The following is a 19,347-nucleotide window of genomic DNA, read 5'->3' as shown; positions in this document are numbered from 1 at the left end:
ATGAAATGACCCAAAATCTACTTAGCCTCCATTTACGGCAGACCGTGAGAAAGAAACCAAAGTCACCCAAAAACTGCCTTAATCTCAAGAGACAGTCGATAGTCAAAAGAATCGACTCTAGGAACACAATGGACGTCCAATCCATGACCCGGCACCGAATGTTTTTAAACATTTAGGACTCCATTACGTTGTCACAAAAATTTGTCCTACGAGGTATCGTTATAATCTCGTATTTGTGAACGATCAGTCAACCGTTTGACTTATGGCTCGTTGAACCCACCATCAATCGACTGCACAATATAATAGCTGGAGTTATCAGCTCACATGGGCGATTACGGACCAAACAAATATAATGTAATTCAGTTCACTTTGTGGCGTTCAAAGTTGTCAGTACAATCCACATGAAAAACAAAATATTATAAATAAAAACGATGAAGTTATAAATAGTATATGAAACGATAATGTATCAAATTCATAATCAACAACTACAACTCAGGAACACGTTTAATTCCCATGGAAATAACGTGTCCTACATGCTTATCATAATTCAACGGTTTAGTGAGAGGATCCGCGATGTTATCATCCGTCGCAATCTTGTCAATCACTATCTCCTCTTGCTCCACATAATCACGGATCAGGTGAGATTTCCGATGTACATGTCTAGACTTGTTGCTAGACTTTGGCTCCTTAGCCTAGAAGATGGCACCTCTATTGTCACAATAGATGGTGATCGGGTCATTCGAACTCGGAACTATCGTAAGTCCTTGTAAGAATTGACGCATCCATATCGCTTCCTTAGCTGCCTCCGAAGCGGCATCGTACTCGGATTCAGTAGTAGAATCTGCTACAACACTCTGTTTGGAACTCTTCCAGCTTACTGCAGCACAATTAAGAGTGAAGACAAACCCGGACTGAGATTTAGAATCATCTCGATCCGTTTGGAAGCTAGCATCTGCGTAACCGATTGCGCATAGCTTAGTATCTCCTCCATAAGTCAATACCCAATCCTTAGTCCTCCGTAGGTACTTGAGGATGTTTTTCACAGCTATCCAGTGTGTTTTACCTGGATTTCCTTGATACCGACTCGTCATACTCAATGCATATGCCACGTCTGGACGTGTGCATATTATGGCATACATGATCGATCCTATTGCAGATGCATAAAGAATACGACTCATGCGTTCAACCCCTTCAGGCGTCGTGGGTGATTGAGACTTGCTCAACTGCATCCCAGACGTCATTGGAAGTTTCCCCTTCTTGGAGTTGGTCATGCTGAACATCTCAAGAATCTTATCCAAATAAGACTCCTGACTAAGTGATAACGTCCGTCGTGATCTATCTCGGTAGATACGGATTCCCAAAATGCGCTGTGCCTCACCCAGATCTTTTATCTGGAAATGGTTCTTCAACCATCCTTTAACCGAAGATAGGAGAGGAATGTCATTCCCAATCAAGAGTATGTCATCGACATACAATATCAAGAATACAATCTTGCTCCCACTCGACTTGATATATAAGCATGGTTCTTCGACCGATCGAGTGAAACCATACTCTTTTATCACCTGGTCGAAACGATGATTCCAACTCCGAGAAGCTTGCTTAAGTCCATAAATGGAACGCTTAAGCTTTCATACTTTCTTAGGATGTTCAGGTGTAATACTCCGTATTTATAAGTTTTGGGGTACTCTATCGAGTAGGCCTTACTCTGTCGAGTAAGGGTAAGTTGCGTTTTAGAAAAGTTTATGACCTGTAGGGTACTCTATCAAGTAGCCTTAGGTACTCGATAGAGTAAGGGGGTACTCTATCAAGTAGCCTTAGGTACTCGATAGAGTAAGGGGGTACTCTATCAAGTAGCCTTAGGTACTCGATAGAGTAAGAGGGTACTCTATCAAGTAGCCTTAGGCACTCGATCGAGTAAGGGGGTACTCGATCGAGTACCTTGGGTACTCGATCGAGTGTCCGGTTCTACGGGGAGTTTTCTCGGGTTTTGTTAATTATGCGATTAAGGTATTTAAGCTTCGTCGTCATTATTCTAAATCACTTTTACAAAACCTAAATTTCTGTTTAAGAGAGAAAGCAAACAAGTTCATCTTCTTAATCGCATTCTTAGCAATTCCCGGAGTTCAGACGGTCAGTTCTTATCGTTGTTCATACCGTTGAGTTCCTTGCGTCGAGGGTAAGATCTATGTACCCTTTTTACTGTTTTTCCTTTAAGTTGGTTAAACCCTAATATGGGGATTTGGGGGTTTTTGTGTAGATTGTGATTTGGTAGTGTTTATATGTTGTATGATAGGAGGAGGTTTTGTAGAAGAGGCTTTTTGATACAATTTGTAGAGAGACCGTCGATAGTTGTGCTTTCCGGTAGGGTTTCCTACTCGGTATTAATTACATAATGTGTGGTGATTGTCTTGTAATTAGTGATTGTTGATTGATTCGACGGTTGTGATTGTATATTGTTGGTTGATTCGGACGGTTGTTGATGTTGTATTGTGATTGCTTTGATTGTTTGTCTCCGGTTCTCGAGATGCGTTCTCGGTGAGTGGAGTCACTTGCGGAGTGACTTCACGCCCTAGTTTCGCCCTTCGTGGAACCCGCCACGGAAGGGGATGTGCACATTAATGGGACGGGGTTATCGCTCGGTATGATGAGCGGGGCTTAGGTGGGAACGGCTGCGGTCCCCACCGGCGGGTCTGGTCCAAAGGTGGACGATCGGTGACGGAGATTGATTGGAGTGGGTGTGATTGTGTGTGTGACCGTTTGAGCTGTGTTGTTTGTTGTGTTGTTGGATTATATAAATTGTGTGATTAGTATCGACCCCGTTTAAATGTTTTAAAAGCGTGGTGATCCATTCGGGGTGGTGAGCGATTGCTTGACGGTATATCTTGGATACGCGTGGGATCTAGTCAGGGATGGAGTCATCACATATCGAGTCTTTAGTCTTCCGCTGTGTTTGTTAAGGCGATTCCATTCGGTTGGTTTATAGTTTGAGAACAGTTGTATTTTGCTTACAGTTGGTTTGTTATGTAATCACTTAAAGTTATTTAATAAAGTATGTTTCTTTATTGTCTTATGATTATCATTGCCTCGGGTAACCGAGATGGTAGTATCCTTATACCTGAGTGGTCCTGGTAAGGCACTTGGAGTATGGGGGTGTTACAAATGGTATCAGAGCGATGATCCTGAAACCTGTAACCAATGAATCCAAAGAATATAGGGAGTCAATTAAAATGAACCCGGGGTAGAAGTTGTAGGAGCTAATGCAAAGACTTGGGAGACGTCCTAAAGTCGCGAACTCGCCCTACAATTTTGAACCGGTCACCATGGGATATAAGTCGGGATCGCTATGTGTTTACTAATGCTCTATGGTGTGTGTTGGATGGATGAGTGTTATATAGTTGAATGGATGTGTGGTGGAAAGGATGAAGGTAATATTTTTTTTTATGATAACATGAATTGTGATGGGAATTACTACGGGTTACTATTGTGTATATGCATATGATTGCGTGCATATGATTGGATGAATAAGTTGTATGAATACGGGTATGAACGTGATCTATGATTTGGTTGAAAAGATGAGTTAAGGAATTGCATGAGAATATGAAATTCATGTGGAGAACATGTTTATGTGATGGAAGTGGATTTTCTACTTTTGCTATGTTAGTAACATGTGACTAGGGAGATTTTATGCCGTATATTATGTTATTGTTGTACGTAAAGGTATAGAATAAAAGATGTGGGTAAATCATGATTGACAAGTTAAATAATCTATGTGCATGATGTATGTTGTTGCTTGGCTTTTGGGAGATAGTAACATGTGATTAGGAATACTGGTTTTGTGAGTGTTGAGTTTTTTTGGTTACCATTGTTGTCGTTTAAGTTGTTTGAAAGAGAAAATCGAATAGTTATGTCGTCGATTACAGCAAAGTTGTCTTTAAACTGTTATAACTTGAGATGCATAAATGATTTTAATGTGATTCCAATTGGAGGTGATAGCTTGTTCTTTTACGATTCTAACGATAGGTCACACGCCCAAATCGACCAAGAAATGAGTGAGTTATGGCTGTTTTCTTTACGCCCGGACATCTTTGAGAAATGCGTAGGTACTCGATCGAGTAGCCTTGGTACTCGATCGAGTGGGGGGTACTCGATCGAGTACGTCGGTTACTCGATCGAGTGTCCCCGGTAATTTGTTTTACGTGCTTCGATCTTCACCTACTCGATCGAGTGGCACAGACTCGATCTAGTGACCCCTATTTTGGGTCATATGCTTATCTTTTGACTTCGTTGCATATTATGTTTAATTCAAAGGCGTTATATTGCTTCTTTATGCATTGTTTTACATGTATGTTGGTCTTGACGCGTAAGTTACCCAATTTTGTGGTATAAAGAGTGGCACCTATGATGAGTATGAGTTCGGTGGGGAGGACATGATTTATATGTGTTGGGATTGGTAAGACTTAATTGAGGCATAGAGCATGTTGTGTGAGACGAGATGAGTGACATGATTGTATGTTGAGTAATGAAAATGTAAGTGAATGTGGGCAAGGCATGATGTAAGTTTAAGGAACGTGAGAATGAAAAGATTGAAAGAAAGGATGTGGATAGTAGCAACCTGAGATGTATAATAAATTATGGAGGGAGATGGCTAGAAATAGTGTTGAGTAAGAACATATGTAATGAAAGGTCGTTTGGAAATAGTGGTATATAGCGAACTTAATGGGACATGTCGCGACGTGGATTTGCGGTGTAGTGACGAGTTTGGAAATTTGTGTTATCGAGAGACGAAACTACTGTGTGATTTCCTTGGGTAATTAACGGTATTAAATGAATTCCGATTTCTAGAGATGTAAAAAGGAGATGCAATTGTTTGAACATTAAACGTTGATTCTATGGACAGATTAGCGGCAAGTGTGAGTGATAGCATAATGAGAGAAGATCCATGGTAAGAAAGAGTGAGATAATGTCGGTAGAAAATAATGGAATTTGAGTTTTGGAGCAACGAAGGGGTAACTGGATTTCTAAAGAGTTAGCTAGAAGGAATAAGGAGTTGAACTATTAATTGGTATTATTGAGTGTAAAGAGAAAAGAAGGATAAAAGTAAGCCGAGGAAAATATTCACCGGAGTTATGTGATATAAAGGTAAGGAATCATTGAAATGTGTGATAGCGTCACGAGGATGTTAGCTAAAGGTTATATAGGAGTTTCAGGACAACATGATTGATAATGAGTTTCGAGGAAATTAAGGGAGCAAGAAGTTGGTGGAGTATTGGCACGATACGAGGTATTTGGTGGAGAGTTGGATGACAACACAAATAAGATAGTATTGGGAATAATGTTGAGGTAATTTTGTGGATGGGTTTGATGTTCGTTATTTGGAATGATAACCAAAGATAGGAGAAAAACCGTGTTATTTTGATATGAGTATAAGAGGTTTGATATACGAGCAGTGGTGGTATTGTGGTGTTGTCACTAGTGGTTAAGAGTGATGGTATATTAGAAAGGTAGCAATTCTAAAGAGGTTGATTTGGTAGGGACCTGATTGTTGTGTATGATTGTGAGAGGGTATAAGATGTGGTTAGATGAGGTGGGTGCTAATAGTCGAGTAGTAAAGGTATGGTTATATTTGGCAGGAAGTGATGGTTGTGCGAATGGGGGAATATGTTATGAGAGGCATCCGAGTTAAACTCGGACAACAGGTAACCTTTGTTGAGTGGTAACTTACGTGGTCGGGATTGACTAGTTGGTTGTGATCACGGGTCTATGATATGTGTAAATGTTTGTGTGAGGTTCTGACCTCACAAGAAGTGGTATGGTGTGATAATTATAAAGTTGTTTTATGAATGTTCTGTAACATATATGTTGGACACGGTAATTTAATTGAATGATATCCAAAAAGGTAATAATTTGATTAATTTGACATGGCTAGTTATAATTTTATGTGTATTAATAACTCATGTGTATTCCGTGAAATGGTAGAGATGATGTTCATGAGATGCTTATCTGTTTATTCATATAATATGTTGCGTTGTGATTGAGTAAAGTGGATTTGAGTACGTTTTCTTGTCCGAAAGGTTATTTCCGAGTCAGTATTTATGGAATTGTATGTAGTTGTGATGTCTATCGATGTGGTTGTGGTGCCTCGGGTGGTGATCCGGGCACGATATTTAGTGTTGTGATGCGGGTATTTTCGCACTACGGTGTGGCTGTTGGTGGCGGTGTTGTGATGCCGTCACCGGTTGTGGTGGAGTAGGCGGGATGATTATGATACGAGTTTTCGAAAGTGCATACCAGTTATACATAGATTGTTGTTTTGTTTGCTGTTGTTCTTTGTGAGTTTTGGTTGAACATGTAGATAGTTGTCTTGCTTATTGATGTTTTCTTTACCAGGTTAAGTTGAGAATGAGGTAGAGTATGATATGAAATAGAGTTGAATATGTTTTCGTTGTTGTCATGGTATAGTGATGTTCTATTGATGGGACACGGTTGTGAGAGGTTGTTCTGATAATTTTGATCTTGTTCTAGATAAGGCTTTAGTAGACATGGTAATTGAAAATGATTCGTGGAACATGTGTTGTAATGATCCGAAAGCGGCGGGTAGTTCATAATCTTTTGTTGGGTCGATGAGTGTAGGGTGTTGGGGGAATTAGTGTCATATTAAGTTATGTATGAGTTTTGCGGTAATGAAGGAAATAACTTGAGGATCTGGAATGAGTGCACGTAACAAGTGTGGATCGTGAGTTATGCTTTTGATGATGGGAGTTTCATATAGTTTATATAGAGAGGTATGTCATGTTGCGGTAATGTGGAAAAGTTGAAGTTTTGGGTTAAGATAAAGATTTTGAGGTATAGGTTAGGTGGTGTGACGAGTGAATTGAAGTATGAGAATTGTTTAAGTAAAAGAGCCTTGGATACATGCATGGCGAGTGTTTAGAGTATAGGTGGTTATCTATGACATGTGATGATGATGAGAATAATGAGAAGATATAACTAAGGATATAGTATTAGTAAGTTACGAGGACGTAACATTTATCTTAAGAGGAGTAGGAGGCGATAAAAGAGAGTTTCATGGTGGTGCATGTTGTAATATAATTGGAAGTAGAGTGTTAGCGTAGTGTAAAGGAGGGATTTGTTTTGTGGATAATACTTATAAAAGGCCATGGCCGTGCTTGTAGTACTGTGATGTTTCGAAGTATGAGAATATTTTATATAATGTTGACAGTTGGAGGATGATGTTATGAGTCTGAGTAAACTTCGAGCACGAAGTTCCTTTTAAGGGTGGTAGAATGTAACATTCCGTTTGATGTCTAGGAGTGTCTTGATTTTGGATTTGATAGTGGATGATATTATGGAGCTAGCAGTGTTAGTGGATGGTGGTTGGTTATGTATGAAGTTGGTGTCGTGAGAGATATATATGTGGTGGATGCGATATCGTGAGTCATGTTAAGGAAGTAAACATAGTTGGTGGAGTGGGTGTTAAGAGTTCATGTTTTATGTTTGGTCGAGTTTTTGAGTTCTTAGTTATGTTGTTGTGTCTTGGTCGAGTTAGTATGGTTGTTTTTAGAGTATGGGTTGAACTTCGGGGACGAAGTTCTTTTTAAGGAGGGAAGACTGTAATACTCCGTATTTATAAGTTTTGGGGTACTCTATCGAGTAGGCCTTACTCTGTCGAGTAAGGGTAAGTTGCGTTTTAGAAAAGTTTCGACTGTAGGGTACTCTATCAAGTAGCCTTAGGTACTCGATAGAGTAAGGGGGTACTCTATCAAGTAGCCTTAGGTACTCGATAGAGTAAGGGGGTACTCTATCAAGTAGCCTTAGGTACTCGATAGAGTAAGGGGGTACTCTATCAAGTAGCCTTAGGCACTCGATCGAGTAAGGGGGTACTCGATCGAGTACCTTGGGTACTCGATCGAGTGTCCGGTTCTACGGGGAGTTTTCTCGGGTTTTGTTAATTATGCGATTAAGGTATTTAAGCTTCGTCGTCATTATTCTAAATCACTTTTACAAAACCTAAATTTCTGTTTAAGAGAGAAAGCAAACAAGTTCATCTTCTTAATCGCATTCTTAGCAATTCCCGGAGTTCAGACGGACAGTTCTTATCGTTGTTCATACCGTTGAGTTCCTTGCGTCGAGGGTAAGATCTATGTACCCTTTTTACTGTTTTTCCTTTAAGTTGGTTAAACCCTAATATGGGGATTTGGGGGTTTTTGTGTAGATTGTGATTTGGTAGTGTTTATATGTTGTATGATAGGAGGAGGTTTTGTAGAAGAGGCTTTTTGATACAGCTGTAGAGACCGTCTGATAGTTGTGCTTTCCAGGTAGGGTTTCCCTACTCAGTATTAATTACATAATGTGTGGTGATTGTGCTGTAATTAGTGATTGTTGATTGATTCAGACGGTTGTGATTGTATATTGTTGGTTGATTCAGACGGTTGTTGATGTTGTATTGTGATTGCTGATTGTTTGTCTCTGGTTCTCGAGATGCGTTCTCGGCTGAGTGGAGTCACTTGCGGGAGTGACTTCACGCCCTAGTTTCGCCCTTCGTGGAACCCGCCACGGAAGGGGATGTGCACATTAATGGGACAGGGTTATCGCTCGGTATGATGAGCGGGGCTTAGGTGGGAACGGCTGCGGTCCCCCATCGGCGGTAGTCCAAAGTGGACGTCGGTGACGGAGATTGATTGGAGTGGGTGTGATTGTGTGTGTGACCGTTTGAGCTGTGTTGTTTGTTGTGTTGTTGGATTATATAAATTGTGTGATTAGTACTGACCCCGTTTAAATGTTTTAAAAACTGTGGTGATCCATTCGGGGGTGGTGAGCGATTGTTGACAGTATATCTTGGATACGCGTGGGATCTAGCTGGGGATGGAGTCATCACATATCAGAGTCTTTAGTCTTCCGCTGTGTTTGTTAAGGCAGTTCCATTCAGTTGGTTTATAGTTTGAGAACAGTTGTATTTTGCTTACAGTTGGTTTGTTATGTAATCACTTAAAGTTATTTAATAAAGTATGTTTCTTTATTGTCTTATGATTATCATTGCCTCGGGTAACCGAGATGGTAGTATCCTTATACCTGAGTGGTCCTGGTAAGGCACTTGGAGTATGGGGGTGTTACATCAGGATCTATGAAACCTTCGGGTTGCACCATGTACAACTCTTCCTCCAAATAACCGTTTAAGAAGGCGATTTTCACATCCATTTGCCAAATTTCATAATCATGAAAAGCGGCAATCGCTAAGATTATCCGAATGGAACGTAGCATGACTACAGGTGCAAAAATCTCATCATAATGCAATCCGTGCACTTGAGTGAAACCTTTTGCCACTAGTCGTGCCTTATAGGTATCTGGTTGCGCGTCTACAGAACGCTTTATTTTGTAAAGCCATTTGCACTGTAGAGGTTTTACCTTATTAGGTAAATCAACTAGATCCCATACGTCATTCTCATACATGGAGTCCATCTCGGATTGCATGGCTTCGAGCCATAGCTTTGCGTCGGAACAGGCCATAGCACCTTTATAGGTTGCGGGTTCATTAATTTCTAGAAGTAAAACATCATTCTCCTCGACCATACCAATGTATCTGTCCGGAGGATTAGAGACTCTACCCGACCTCCTGGTTTCCTCAGGAAAATTAACCATATCATCAGTTGGAGGAACAACTTCCTCCATCCGTTCCTCGGTTGTTGGTTCTGGAATCTCCGACAGCTCGAAGGTTCTATTACTCGTCTTGTTCTGGATAACCTATAAAGTATGTCTTGACCGATCGCGGGCCGAGCTTATCCTCGTGTCTCCACTTGACATAAGCCTCGCAGCCCTAAACCCGAATAAAGGACAAGTTAGGGACCGTTCCCTTCCACATTTCATATGGAGTCTTGTCGACAGCTTTAGTCGGACTTCGGTTAAGTATAAGAGCAGCTGACAAAAGAGCAAAACCCCATAATGAATCAGGCACTACCGTGTGACTCATCATGGATCGAACCATATCAAGTAAGGTTCGATTTCTCCGTTCGGACACACCATTCAATTGAGGTGTTCCAGGTGGAGTTAACTGCAAAACGATTCCACAGTCTTTCAGGTGTTGATCAAACTCATTTGAAAGATATTCGCCACCCCGATCTGAACGGAGTCCTTTAACCTTTCTACCCAGTTGGTTCTGTACCCTATTCTGGTATTCCTTGAGTTTCTCAAAGGACTAACTTTTATGCTTCATTATGTAGACATATCCGTATCTACTTAAATCGTCCGTGAAAGTGATAAAATATCTATAGCCATCTCTAGCGGTAATTGACATAGGTCCACAAACATCAGTATGTATGAGTCCTAATAGGTCACTAGCGCGCATTCCAACACCTTTGAAGGAAATTCGAGACATCTTGCCAATGAGACATGATTCACACGTGCCATATGTAGAAAAATCGAATGCGGGAATAGTCCCATTATCGACGAGTTTCTTCACGCGTTTCTCATTTATGTGTCCCATTCGACAATGCCATAGATAGGTTTGATCTTTCTCACCAACCTTTATTTTCTTATTATTCACGTGTAATACTTTCGTGGTTTGGTCTAAGATGTAAATTCCATTCATGGAAACTGCTTTGCCATAAATCATTTCATTGAAAGAGAAAATACAGCTATTATCCTTTATTGAAAATGCAAAACCGTCTTTAGCAAGTACGGAAACTGAAATAATGTTCATAGACAAACTGGGTACATAGTAACAGTTATAAAAAAAACTCAAAACCACTAGGGAGTTGGATTACATATGTTCCCTTCGAGACAGCAGCAACTCGTGCTCCATTCCCGAGTCGCAGGTCTACATCACCTTTTTCGAGCGGTATGATGTTCTTTAGGCCCTGCAAATTATTACACAGATGAGAACCACAACCAGTATCAAGTACCCAAGTTCTGAAACTTGCATGGTTAATCTCAATCATATGAATATAAGATGACATACCAACAGGAACGACGCGGCCTGCTTTGATGTCCTCACGGTAGACGGGATAGTTCCTCCTCCAATGTCCAGTCTTGTGACAATGGTGGCACTCAATGTCACCGCCCTTGCTCTTTGCCTTGCCCTGTGAGCCACTAGTCTCACCAGGCACACTCTTACCGTTTCCTGGCCTTTTAAACTTTGGCTTACCTACAGCTAGGTCGCCATGAGCCTTGCCCTTACCTTTACCCTTGTTGGAAATCGTGAGAACATCCTGCTTCATGCTCCCACTCAATTTCATATCCTTCTCGGTTTATACGAGAAGGGAGTGTAGCTCATGAGGACTCTTTTTCAAGTCATTCATGTAGTAGTTCGCCCTGAAAAGGGCAAAACCATCGTGAAGAGAATGAAGCATTCGGTCTATGACAATGCTCTCCCTGATTTTACAATCAAGTGCCTCCAGCTTCTCGACATTCTCAATCATGTGAAGAATGTGTGGGCTAACTGGTTGGCCTTTCTGGAGTTTCGCATCAAAGAAGCGACAGGTGTGCTCATAAGTAACGATTCTCGGTGCTTTTGAGAACTCATTAGTGAGTGTGGTGAAAATCTTGTTTGCACCTTGAGCAATGAAGCGTCTCTGCAAATTGGTTTCCATTGCAAAGATGAGTACGTTCTTTATCGCACCCGCTTCCATAACGAAGTCACTATAAGCAATTGACTCGTTGACTCCTGCATTGGGGCCTGGGTTGACCGGTATTGGCTCAGTTAAGTACTTGAGCTTACCGTCAACAATGGCAACATTCCGTAGTGCCGCCTCCCAGTCCGCAAAGTTGGACCCATCATTCTTCAGTCGCGTGGACTGATTCATGTTGTCCATGAAAGCTTTCAGCCAGGACTCGCGTCCAAGTGTGGCACTGGGCATTGGGATTGCGTTATTTTCAACCATTTAGTTGTAACAGTATTATCAAAATATACGTGTTCTACACTACGAGAAGAAGAATAAAAAAATAAGCATGTGCATCGTTTATAATTTTTAAGTCTAATGAACTACTGTCATAACGCGAAGACTCAAAACATTTATACAATTGACCTCCCTCAAGAATTATATAAATGATCCCAAGACTCAATTATCTGTAAATTGATAAGCTAACCTTTTAGCTAATTATACCGTTAGAATTCTTGGTCGATAAATTTCTGCAAATTCTATCTTTAGTCCATCATAATCACGAGAAACTCTTCGGACTATGATGTTGAGGTAAACTAAGTCAACACAACTACTTACCCAACGTAGAAGGGGTCATATTATGCCTACCGACGAAGAAGGGATTCATAGTTGTTTGCCCTTATAAAGACTAGTCTCAATTTCCGTTTTAGAGGAAGATCCCATCAACTTTATTTTAATTCATTTTAAGTGAACTAATATCTAGCATGCGAGAATGACTAAACTAAGGTGATGGCTTAATAAGTCTGTGATATCTGTATGTCCATGAAAACTAACATACAACCTATATGAGTCAATTTTCATGCATCACTACTACAATTTAAGGCTACGAGAACGCCTCTAAGAGAACGGTTGATAGCGGAACCGGTCTCTTTGTTATAAATTAACAAAGATAACGGTTGTTTCTTCCAACCGTGCTCGTAAATTAACAAAAGAACGGTTAGGTTTGACCAACCGTCTTAAAAGAAATAAGAGACCGGTTAATATTTAGAACCGTTCTCCTTGAAAAACAAAGAGCACAGTCCCTCTTTATCAACCGTTCTATTTGTTAATTTGTAAATCCTAAATAATATCGAACTTCACCGCACATACAACTTCCATTGCTTTCTTTGGAACACCAACAATCCAACCTTCTTCTCTTCATTACCCAAACCTGGTGAACACCAATCTCATCCACGCAAACACCACCCATTATTGCTTCTCGCCTCGGCGAGTCTCGATCAGACTCCATTGCGACACCCCATCCACCTCGACGAACCCTTCAATCGCACAAGTTCAAAAAGCACAGGTTTCTGGATTATCGCCATTGAAGTCGTCACTGGAAATGGATGTAGGTTATTTTTGTTTCCTCTTAATCGTTCATAATGAGTCTCATCTTAAATCATGGGTACTAATACTACTTGTTATCAAAATCGCCAGTTTCCGACTTTCCATTTGCTATCAAAATCGATTTGGGAATTCAGGTATATTTCATCATCTAGGTATTCGATTTTCAGTTTTGGATATATATTTGAGGTCTAATTGAATTATATGTTGGCCGTCACTGCCAACAACGGCGAGACAACAATGACGAAGCAACATCTCTCTCTCCCAATTTAGATCTATTTTTATCTGCTTTTAGTATTGTTATTGTTATTTTATTTTAAATTCTTAGATTTAAGTGTAGAATTTGTTAGATTTTATTTTAAAATCTTACTTTAGTTGATTTTATATAGGATTGTTGCATAGTTCCGTAGTTGTATTTTTGGTTTAAAGCGAGAGGATGGACTATGAACTGTGAAAGGCTTCACTGGATCTTGTATGCTTGTTATTATTACAATAGTTGTAGCATTAGTATCTGAATATGATCAGTTTACATTTTCAATTGGTTACTCCAATAAGATTTTTGCTCTTCCATTCACATTCTCCTACCAAATTTTCCTTATAAATGCGAAAACTCAATCTTCAGGGAATTCTAACAGGAGTTGACATTGTGCATCGTTACTCTCTGAAGTTTAACATTTATAATTGAATTTGTTATTGATTTGCCTACAGGAAGCGGTTGCAGATGATGATGTTGGTGATTTGGATCTCTTTGGTGATGAACTGAGAAAGACAAGGCTGCAGCTGAAGCAAGAGAGGCAGCTAAGAAGGCATCTGCCAAAAAGAAAGAGAGTGAGTTTCTTCTTTATTACGAAGTCACTCACATCTTCATGAGGTTGCAGCCAGAGGTGGTTGTGGTTTCTTAGCCCTTGATAATTCCTCTCTTCTTATTCAGGTTAATGTCCTATTTTTCACCTTTTTTACTTTAATCTATTGCATTTCTTATTGAATTGATCAATACCCATTATCAAAGTTTGAATCTTTTGTCTGATTTTGTGTTTATTTCAATGTGGATGATCCATTTTAGTTATTTTGGTTTCTGGGCTTTTTGAATATTTTAGGAAGTTATACTGAATGAGTTTTGTGTGGCTTGTGAATTGGATTGACGGTATGGTTATAATGGTTGATTATTTGCATTAGGAAAGGGGTTTTTGCATGTTAACATCTCCTGATTGTTCATGGTTATAATGGTTGATTACTTGCAGTCTATGTCCCTGCTTGTACCTATGAAGGTGACAATGTTTGTGTTGTTACTTTAGGTACTACCTATTGCTTACCATGTTTTCAATTATTTCCTTCCCTCCTATCTCCAACACCCCACACTTCACGTTGCTCTTCAATGCAACTTTCATCTTGGGTCATCCTGAAAAACATCTTTATACATGGGGAAAGTTACTTGGGTAATTTTTCCTGGTGGTATTTGTTTGGTTGGCCATAGTACGAGATCTGACCTTTAAGGACTAGTGTTGACGTTAATGTTACCCATTCTCGAGTATAAAGCCAAACTTAAATCTGCATTTAGGAATCAGAATATGAATTGTCAGATTTATGGCTGATTATGGCTTGCGAAGAAGTGAAGTTAGTTCTAGATCATAATGCATTTATCTTCTCTTTTACTCTTAGGTTGCTCGATTTTTGATGAAGATCGTATCTAAACTAGGATTTGGGAACCCACCTATACGTATGGTTGCTTATATGGGCAGGGTAGAAAATCTGATGCAGACTCGTTGTACTATTCAGAAAGGTATGAAATGCTCTTTCTCCTTACTAATTACCAGTTAACATTGGTAACTTACGGATAAGTGTCTTTCTTTGGTAAGTCTAGGCAACATAGCTCTATCTTTTTAGTTTTTGTCCCTTCCTGGTGTTATTCAGGCCCTTATTGTTGTGCCTCTTTCCTTGCAGCTGAGGGTTGGTTAAAACCTGACATCGTAATTGAGGCTTTGCGGAGTTCTCGGCCGATCTAGTAGGGGCTGCTTTGGCTCAATGCCAGCTTATAGTCGTTTCCCAGTGAGTAACTACTTAGATCGCTAATCGCAACCTCTTATGCGTTCATTATGTATACAATTTAAGAAATTGCAATTTTATCATAGATTTACATTAGTCGATTAAGTAGTGTTATTTCAGAACATTTGCTGGTTTGTTTTCATTTTTTGAGTCTTTGGGTTTGCGTTTTGATGTAGGTGTATAGAGTGTGATGCGTCTCAATTTCAGTTTTCTGGTTGTACAGTCAGAAATACTACCGTTATTTTTTTGTAAGACTTTTTTCCAAAGTTCCATGTTTGTGTTAGTTAGGGAGTTGGTGCTGCTAGCTTAGTCAGTTTTTCTTTTTGCGGATGCGGATGAGATATCAGTAAAAGCTTACCTTTATACATTCAGTTATTGAATCGCCATGTCTGAGGATGGTATTAAATCTTCTCGAAATGCTCACATATGATCGATATTTCGTGTTGCAGAACATATAAGGTTCCTCAAGCAGCTGTGATCCCTAATTTTCACCTTCCGATGTGCAGTTTTGAAGTTAAAAACAGGTAACTTGCTTTTTGTGAGTCTACTTTTTTTGGATAAAATCGTGGGCTGTATCTATATTATGCGTGAAGTTGTTTGCCAAAGAGTTGGGAATAATTTATGCTCTAGAAGGCTATATTTTTGAGGTGTATGTGCAAGAATATGATTAAAGAAAGATTTTCATATTTTATGTATCTTAGCAGAAATAATTGGTAAGTTAGCTGGTAATGTTAAAAAATTTCACTAATTTGCTGTGGTATGTGGTATGCTCATTGTAAATTTATATAGTCGTATAGGAACTTGTATTTCATGACTACCTTTTATGTGGTTTAGGATCCAAAGATGTTCAAAATAAAAAATTGAAGCCAATGAATTAGTTGAAGCTGGCCAGAGCAATGCAAGGGAGTTTATGGGCTGAGAACTAGAAGCTAGGAGAATCCTCAAAGTATGTACTATATTTGTTTTCTTGTAGCGCAGAACCTTTTCTGGTATATCTGGTATTTGAATGATGATTAATCTACATATGGCATCATCTCTAAGTTTTGAGTGTTGTTCAGGGAGAAAGGACATTAAAGCCGAGTTCAATGTGATGGCCTCTGCTCTATCGAAAGAAATGGGAATGGTGGAGGCTCATTTAAGTCGTTGGAAATATATTGCTCAAGAGTCCCTGTCTTTATGTGAACAAACAGTTTCTCATAAAGCATTACTGAGTTAGAGAAGGTATTGTTTGGCTTAGGTTTATTAGAGAATCCCAGTAGCTATCTAGCCGATGTTCTTATGGTGCTTTGCTCCTTGGTTTTCATGCAAACATATGTTGGTAGTAACAAGTTTAATTCAATAGGAAGGTTTGTATTTTGTATTTTGTATTTTGTATTTTGTATTTTGTATTTTGTATTTTGTATTTTTTTTCAATAGGATTTGTCCTAATGGTTCAAATTAAATCGGAAGGTTTTTGTGTAAAAATTGCTAGAGTTTCTGAATTGTAACAGGTTTAATTCTTATGAGCTATACAATTCAATCATGTAGGGTTACGATAAAAATAGATTTTTTTTTTTAAAAAAAAACAAAATTAACAACCAGGACGGTTAGTACCATCACAACTGTTCTCTTTGAAAAGGTAGAACGAAGGCGCCAAAAAATCTAAAATTCTAACAAAGAGAACGGCCTTATCAAAGAGACTGGTTCTTATATGCAACCGTTCTGTGTGTTATATCAAAGAGAACGGTTGTGGAGCTCGGCCGTTCTGATTGTTGTTACAAAGAGACTGGGTTGACTTGATTTCAACCGTTCTCTTATATCAAAGAGAACGCTTGGCCACAGGACGGTCCAAAGTGCCTATAAGAACGGTTAGAGACCGTTCTCTTTGATCATTTTTGTAGTAGTGCATTTTAGTAGTAGGTGGTTTGGTTTTAGGCGGAAAATGATGCATTAACTAGCATGTGAATGAAAAGTAATAAGAATGAAAACGTAAAAACAATAAAAAGTCCTAGTGTGGCCTATCCTTGGACCCGAGAAGCTTGTCTTGATGTTCCATCTTGATCCATGCTGAGGGAGTGAGCTCCAATCTCCATCTTTAGTCTTCTTTGAAAATTACAATAAATAAATTTACATAATAAACCTATTTATTACATTCTAATTTCAAAACCCAAAACTAAAGGAAAAATAAAGGAGATTCGAGATCTCATAATTACATAAAAATTATGTTTCCTTCATTACGAAAACATAATTAACTAAGGCCACACTAAGTATTACAAATTACAACCGATTGCAAAAAAAAAAACGTAAATTAAACCATTCAATCGATTCATTCAACTAAAATAAAATGCATCAACTAAAAAAAATTAAACATGCAAGACATAATTCTTTAATTATGTTGATTAATTTTATCCAAACCACCTATTTAAATCAAATTAAGTGACAATTCCTCAATTAATCACATTAATTTCAATCTTAATTCATATTAAACTTGTAATATGAATTTAATCCATTAATATTTTAAACTGCTTTAAAATAATTTGGTATCTTAAAATTGTGAACCGTTTCACAACATTTAATCATCATTGTAAAGGTAATGTATAATTAATATTGGCCAAAACAAACAAAAACAAAATCCTTTTTTTTTATATGTCTCGGCTAATCAAGGAAAAACAAATTTTTTTTTTTCTTTTCGGCAATAACAGCAAAAACAATAACAACCCTTTTCTTATTTTGTACACGGTTTTATCTGTAAAAACCGAAACAAGACAAAATTTTTTTTTTTTTTTTTAAATCTGTCCTCTGTGAACAGTAACCACGTGAACAGTAACAGGAAAAAAAATTTCCTTTTCTCGAATGCTTTTCAAATCGGCATAAACAAAAACAGCCGCAAAAAAAACTTTAATCGGTTTTTCAGGAAAAACCGAAAGAAAAAAAACTGAATTTTTTTTTTAAAGATACTGTTCATCCGTGAACAGTAACAGAAACAGAAGGAAAAAAAAATTCCACGGTTAAAAAAATATTCCAGCCGATTATATAATTTTTTTTTCGCAAACCCTAATTATTGTTTACAAAAAATTTTATGAAAATCATCAAAATTAAAATTCGTGGCCTTGGCTCTGATACTACTTGTGGGATTTATCTGTATGCATCCCTTTAAATTTAAGGATTATAACGAATAATAAAGTGATGATTACGAGTCATAAAACTAAATTGCATAAACAAAAGCATAAAGGATTAAGAAACAACTTTCGGTCCTAGCAAATTCGGCCTAAAAACAATATCGCAATGATATTCGCCTATTAGTTGCACCCAAGACGATATGAGAAATGCCCTTAACTTGTTTGCTAGAATCGATCCCCCAAAAATTAACTGATTAATTAGGTTTTTGTGTTTTTTAGATGAGAGGCAAAGAAAATGAGTTAGAATGAATTAAGTTAGAAAAATCACCATTCATGCCTCTTAAACCGTGTATGAGGTAGATTAGGGTAGATTTTTCTTTCTAATTATTCGGCCCAAATCCCGAAATAGCAAGGAGTATAATCTCCTTATTTTCGGTTATTCCAAAATGTAAAAATGTGTTAAATATAAATTGTCATCTAGTGAGGATCGAACTCATAACCTCTTGGTTTGCGTACCCTCACTATTACGACTATGACACATTCATCTTGTTGATATTAAATATAACCGATTACATTTAATTACGAATTAACATATTAATTCGTCCAAGCTAACATTACATACATTTAATTAAATATAACTTATTATATTCAATTTACGAATTGACAGTTAATTCGTCTCAACTAATATTATTTAATCTTCATTAAATAATTGTCTCATCAACACATTAACTAACTGTTTAGTCATATAAGGCATCAATGTGATTATATTTCTATAACCACATCTCTCAAACACATCCTATAGGTGTGACCTTTAGGGACCAGTTGATCACCGCTATCGGTATGATAATAACGTCAAACTTTCTAGCAAGCCAACCGTTATTAGGTAATCGTTAATCAACTGATTAAAATACTAAGTATACCCTTGTGAACCTGTAAGAGATTTACAAATGTTATCACACTAATTTGTGGAGGACACAAGCTCCAACACAAACAGCTCAAATAGCTCAAACAAATCTCCAGTCTCCATCTCCAATCTCCACACAACTGACTACACACTAAAGTGTGTAGCCTTGCCAGAGTACCCATCGCAACAAGTACTCCACGCCGCCAGTGGGGGACCGCAGCCATACCCACCAAATCCCCGCTCATCTCCATCGAGCGATAAACCCAAGTTCATTAATGTGCACATCCCCTCTGTGACGGGTTCCACAGAGGGCAAATGAAGGGCGTGA

General features: G+C 38.5%; 2 long non-coding RNA genes across 2 annotated transcripts; both read left to right on the top strand.

Annotated features, from left to right (window-relative positions):
• The first annotated feature begins 13,684 nt into the window (after positions 1–13,684).
• On the top strand, positions 13,685–16,223 carry LOC141590955 (uncharacterized). Its single transcript, XR_012520556.1, has 3 exons — positions 13,685–13,802; positions 15,852–15,963; positions 16,076–16,223. It is a non-coding gene; the product is annotated as an uncharacterized LOC141590955 (long non-coding RNA).
• LOC141590954 (uncharacterized) lies at positions 14,638–15,557 on the top strand. Its single transcript, XR_012520555.1, has 3 exons — positions 14,638–14,754; positions 14,916–15,020; positions 15,467–15,557. It is a non-coding gene; the product is annotated as an uncharacterized LOC141590954 (long non-coding RNA).
• Positions 16,224–19,347: the final 3,124 nt, after the last annotated feature.

This window comes from Silene latifolia, chromosome 7 (genome assembly GCF_048544455.1).
Source record: "Silene latifolia isolate original U9 population chromosome 7, ASM4854445v1, whole genome shotgun sequence".
In the NCBI taxonomy this organism is placed as follows: domain Eukaryota; kingdom Viridiplantae; phylum Streptophyta; class Magnoliopsida; order Caryophyllales; family Caryophyllaceae; genus Silene; species Silene latifolia.
This window is presented reverse-complemented; position numbering and strand designations above follow the sequence as displayed.